This window comes from Mixophyes fleayi, unplaced genomic scaffold (genome assembly GCF_038048845.1).
Source record: "Mixophyes fleayi isolate aMixFle1 unplaced genomic scaffold, aMixFle1.hap1 Scaffold_3607, whole genome shotgun sequence".
In the NCBI taxonomy this organism is placed as follows: domain Eukaryota; kingdom Metazoa; phylum Chordata; class Amphibia; order Anura; family Limnodynastidae; genus Mixophyes; species Mixophyes fleayi.
In genome coordinates this window covers 22,596-28,418 of record NW_027447599.1, presented here as the reverse complement: position 1 = coordinate 28,418, position 5,823 = coordinate 22,596, and the positions used below count along the sequence as shown (strand labels likewise).

Below are 5,823 nucleotides of genomic sequence, written 5' to 3'. Positions count from 1 at the left end.
TCCAGTTACATAGACTTTTACCTCCAACCATTGGTTACCCAACAACAGAGCTATCTGAGGGACACTGGCCATCTACTAGAGGTCCTAAAACACACACAATGGGAAAAGGATTTCCTCCTCCTTACATGTGATGTAGTTTCTCTCTACACTATTATAGATTATGAGGCAGGCTGTGCCCATACCAGGTCAGCTCTGGAGAAATTGTCAGACCTCCCCCCAGATCAAATAGAATTCCTGATCGATAGCATATCCTTTGTACTTCATCACAACTATTTTTGGACCAGTGGGAACTACTACAGACAGGTTCACAGGACTGCTATGGGCGCGAAGTTCGCGCCAAGTTACGCAAACCTGTTTGTAGCCACAACAAAAAGTTAGATATATAAAGAGGGCGCTCTGAGAACCTATTAGATACCTAAAATAAACAGAACTATGGCCAGTTGCAGCTCTCCTTACAGGCTCTGGGACCTGATTGAGGATATAAACATAGACAAAAAGAAAATTGAGAGCGCAAAAAACTGTAATCCACTAGTTGGATTAATTACAAATTCATTTATTATATAAAATAATATGTATTTAAGGATGATATAAATATACCATTACACATATTAATAAAACAATAGCCAGTATTAGGTATAACAAAAAACTGGCATATATCAGATTCAACACTCTTAATGTGTCAAAGCACATAAAATATTCCCTAGATGGATTCACAGCACTGTTTGTAGCCCACTGGGAGGAATCTCACATCTATAACAACAACCCCTTCCGTGAAAATATCCACCTTTGGCTCAGGTATATAGATGATATTTTCTATATTTGGAAGGGAGATCATACTACATTAGAAGCCTTCCTACAATACATCAATAACAATAAGTTAAATATGTCTTTTACCCACCAGGTCAGCGATACTAAAGTCAAATTTTTAGATCTAGAAATTTACATTGAAGAGGGTCAGATTGCCACCAAGAATTTTTTCAAGCAGGTAGACTGCAATTCCTATATCCACACCTCCAGTAGCCATCATCCAAACTGGCCAAAAAAACACCCCTAAGGGCCAATACACCAGATTGAGACTTTGTCTATAGGAAATCTGACAATCTCAAGACCAAACTCGTCAGCAGTACTATTGCCCCAGAAAAGAAAGGAGGGACCTGGCTTAATGAGACTAAAAAAGGCTTTTATTATTGTCACAGATGTTCAGTGTGCAAGAATAGCAAATTTAAGAGCACGAAACCGATCACTTCCTACATCTCAACCAGTACTGGGGAAGAGTTCCACATCAAGGAGAAACTGTCCTGCGACACAGCAGGGGTTGTATACCTTCTGGTGTGTCCATGTGGAAAACAATACGTAGGGAGGACTATTAGAAAACTTTCCACAATAATTGCAGAACACCAAAGGAATATCAAGAATGAACTTAAGACACATAGGGGCGTATTCAATTAGCCTTGATTTCGCGATTCCGATACTATTTAGCACGTTTTCATGTTAGCATAGAGTGCACACAATTCAATTCCCCTTATTTTACGCGTTTAAGTCGGAAATAAACATGTTACGCAAAATCTTACCAAGCCCATAGAACAAGTGCAGGCAGGTTATTCAATTGTAAATTTTCGCTTTAACGCATGTCCAACAAAATCGCGCTTAGTCATTTTTTCGATCGCACCATTGAAGGTCTTTTGAAAGCGTTAATGATTCCTTTAATGTCCAAACTTATTTTAATATGGGTCTTTTTTGATAATATTATACTCATTAAACTTCTCTAACTTGATAATTGTGTATTAAAAATAACTTTAATCCCATGAAAATAAAAAAGTTTGTAAAATGATATTTAAATACACCCCCTTTAGAAAAAAGCAAATGGTATAGTCCACTGGATTAAAATTAAAAACATTAATTTCATTTCTCATTCAACTGACCTGAGAGAAAACATTAGAGCTGAGACTGAGACAACTGTTTGGTTTTGTATATCTATATTTTTATCTAAAAATTTATATCTAGCAGTTAAGGATTTTTATTTCTATAAAATTGTTAATAGTTTAATATCTAGCATTATTTATAGTTAATGATTTATATTTCTATAAAACTGTTAATAGTTTAATAATAATAATAATAGTATTTATACTGCTAGGTAGTTAATTAATAATAATAATAATTAATTAATTAATTAATACCTACATTTTTTTAAAAAAAATTTTTTATAAGAAATTTACAAAGGCATTAGTAATGGAGCCATTTTCAACAAACGTTTGGCAGTTTATGTATGCAGCATGTATTGATGAATGTGCACATGCTGGTTTGCTTGTTGGGGGAGAGGAAAGAAATACTTTGGAAATAGAGGAGAATGTAGATGTGCATGTGGCTGCAAGTGAGGGAGAGAATGCTGTGGCTCCATTACTTGATGCAAGGCGTCGGGTCCCACGGCCCCGTCTGTACCGCACACGTCGGTTACTTGATGGGGTCCCTAAGGATGAGGTGATAAGATTATATCGCCTATCCTCAGTTGCAATTTATTCTTTATATGACCTCCTTAAAGAGGACCTGGAACCAACAGTCCCCACAAACCATGCTGTGCCTGGATTGGCAAAGCTGCTTGGGGCATTGCATTTTTTAGCGTCGGGAACCTTTCAACCGACATTGTCTGTAATTGCGGGTTTCTCCCAACCCACATTTTTACGGAGTTTGTTCCAGGTCCTTAAAGCCATGAAAAAACATACTAGGGAATTTATTAAATTCCCAGTCTGAATTAGAATGGCAGGAGGTCAAATCCAATTTTTATAGTGTGGCACATATGCCAAATGTCCTGGGTGCAATAGATTGCACCCATGTGGCACTCACACCTCCGGACAGAATGGAAGAGAGCTTTCAAAACCGAAAGCACTTCCATTCCATGAATGTGCAGATGGTGTGTGATGCCAGAAAAAAAATCCTAAATGTTTGTGTTGGTGTCCCTGGTTCCTCTCATGATTCTTTTATTTTGCAGAATTCAGGAGTGTTCAAGTGGTTTGAGGAGGGAGATTTTCCTCATGGATGGCTCCTGGGTAATTTATATCTAGGTAATCGCTATTAATAATTATTTCTAAAATGAGAAGAGCACTAATAAAATAAAAAATTTTTTTTAATAGGTGATGCAGTATATGGGAGCCAGCCCTGGTTGCTGACTACAGTGTCCAATCCAATTTCTGATGCTGAAAAAAGGTACCAAGCGGCACATATAGCCACCAAAGGTGTAATTGAGCGTACCTTTGGGCTACTTAAGAGCCGGTTCCGCTGTTTGGACAGGTCCGGCGGTGCGCTTCTGTACTCACCATCAAAAGTTTGCCTTATTGTTATTGCTTGCAGCATTCTGCACAATATCTGTTTGGCAAATAATTTGGAGGTAGAGATAGATCCTGCTGTTTTACAGGATCAAGACCTTTCTTCAGCCACAGCATTTGGTCGGGAAACAGGAACTCGTGAGCGCCAGCGTTTAATTTTGGATTTTTTTCATGTAAGTGTAAATTTTATTACGTCATAATTTTTTTTTATAAATATAAATATAAATTAATTAATAACTAATAGTTTATCTTTTTTTTTTGTTTTTTTTTCAGGACTTCAAATTAATTAGTGGGAGATATCTCAAACAATCATCGTTCGGCGTTCGATTAAAGGATTTATATATATATATATATATATATATATATATATATATATATGTTTTTATTTGAAAATATGTTTAATGTTAATAACAGTTAGTTAAGATAAAAGGATCCAGTGACTGGATTTTAAAGACCAAGGCCATGAAGCTTTTCAAGAGCCAGCTTCTTGGACAGGTGGGTGTCATCATATGTAAACTGCACTATGCTATGTTCTGTGTGATGTAACCTTATGTAAAGTATCACTACTGACACATAATCACACTGAAATTACCTTTTTTCTCTTTTCCTTTCTCCAAAATGTACCTGTCACATCCATTTCACTGTGGATTGCAGACGGAACCAGCGACTGGATTTTAAAGACCAAGGCCATGAAGCTTTTCAAGAGCCAGCTTCTTGGACAGGTGGGTGTCATCATATGTAAACTGCACTATGCTATGTTCTGTGTGATGTAACCTTATATAAAGTATCACTACTGACACATAATCACACTGAAATTACCTTTTTTCTCTTTTCCTTTCTCTAAAATGTACCTGTCACACCCATTTCACTGTGGATTGCAGACGGAACCAGCGACTGGATTTTGAATAGTCCATGGAATATTGGCCCACTTCTATTGTTTGTTTTTTGTTAAATATAATGTATACTATTTAATTACCACCAAAAACCTAAATTATAAGAGAAATGATTGTTTCTTTGTATCCAAAAAAGTTAATCACTCTTTAAAATGTATTAATAAATTTTTTCTAACCAAATTGATGTGTTGAACAAATATTTATTTTTCTATTATATTGTATAACAATCTTTCTAGATTATAATAATGAAAGACACATGTTTCAAACAAAACTATAACATCTTTTAATAATTTACATATTTTCTTTGTGCAATAAAATTTATATATCACAATTTAATTTTTCTGTGGTCTTTGCTTTTCTCCAATTTCTTGTATTTTTCAGAGTAGTTCTTCTATCCTATTCAGTTGGCTGTGAATTATTTAAAAAAGTGTTTAATTTTTATTTATTTTTTTAAAAACATAATAGTTGAATAAAAATTGCAACATTAGCATCATTAACAATCAATCCTCTATTTTAATTTTCATTAGGATTAAGTATTATCTTTTAAAAAATCACTGATAATATTTCTGGAACTTTTTTTTTTTTTTGCACTGTTATCAATAACATTTAACATTGATTTTTTTTTTACAATGAATGTTACAATTGTTAAAAACATTAACATATAAAAACAATTTAATATACATTTATATATCAATAACATACCGTGGTTAATTATAGGTAAAACTAAATTCTTGTCGTTAGTTCTTCTTTGGGATAACTTCATGATTTGTAGCATAGACCATTAGATGATTATAAAATCTTTTGTCTAAGGGATTTAAACAGAAAAAAAATATATAAAATACCTAATATAAAATGTAACATAATTAGATTAATTTTAACACAAATATTACACTTACCATTGTTAAATATTCTTCCAGTAATTGAAGGATTACGTGTATTTTCAACTAAAAAAAAAAATTTTTTTTTTTGTAAAATACATACATATAGGCATTCATATACACATATATCTATGTATCTATATACACACACACACATATATATATATATATATATATATATATATATATATATATATATGTATGTATAAATGTGTGTGTATATATATATGTATAAAAATAAAATAGAAGACAGGGGGCGCCACACATAGTGCAATTATAAGTGATACATAGTCGTATTCATCCAGAGATATATAATTCCCGTACCAGATATTCAAAGTAATCAAGCCAATGATTTATATGATGAATTCCTTCTGATGGCACCACGAATAACCTGGTAATCAAGGTAATCCTGGATAGTAGATATCACCTCCTGACATAGGGCAAGATGAACAGCTACAAACTAATATACAAGCCACAATGGTGTGATACCGTAAATGAACCAGACCAATATGCTTAAAAAGACGTCTAGATTGTCGCCGGCTGGTACCTTCCTCATCTGCAGACAGGTGTTGAATGACTGGGGAGCTGTCTGCTGAATTTAAGTATTGGTCAGTTTTTAGATCTGCCCTTCACAAGCACTCTATTGGAAGTTTTGGGTATATCTCTCTCTCTATGTATGTATGTATGTATGTATGTATGTATGTATGTATGTATGTATGTATCTATATATAT

The 5,823-nt window shown here is 33.9% G+C and overlaps 1 long non-coding RNA gene across 1 annotated transcript; it reads left to right on the top strand.

The window, feature by feature from the left end:
* The first annotated feature begins 2,714 nt into the window (after positions 1-2,714).
* On the top strand, positions 2,715-4,264 carry LOC142132580 (uncharacterized). The gene is made up of 4 exons (XR_012686582.1): positions 2,715-3,044; positions 3,594-3,815; positions 3,975-4,042; positions 4,202-4,264. It is a non-coding gene; the product is annotated as an uncharacterized LOC142132580 (long non-coding RNA).
* Positions 4,265-5,823: the final 1,559 nt, after the last annotated feature.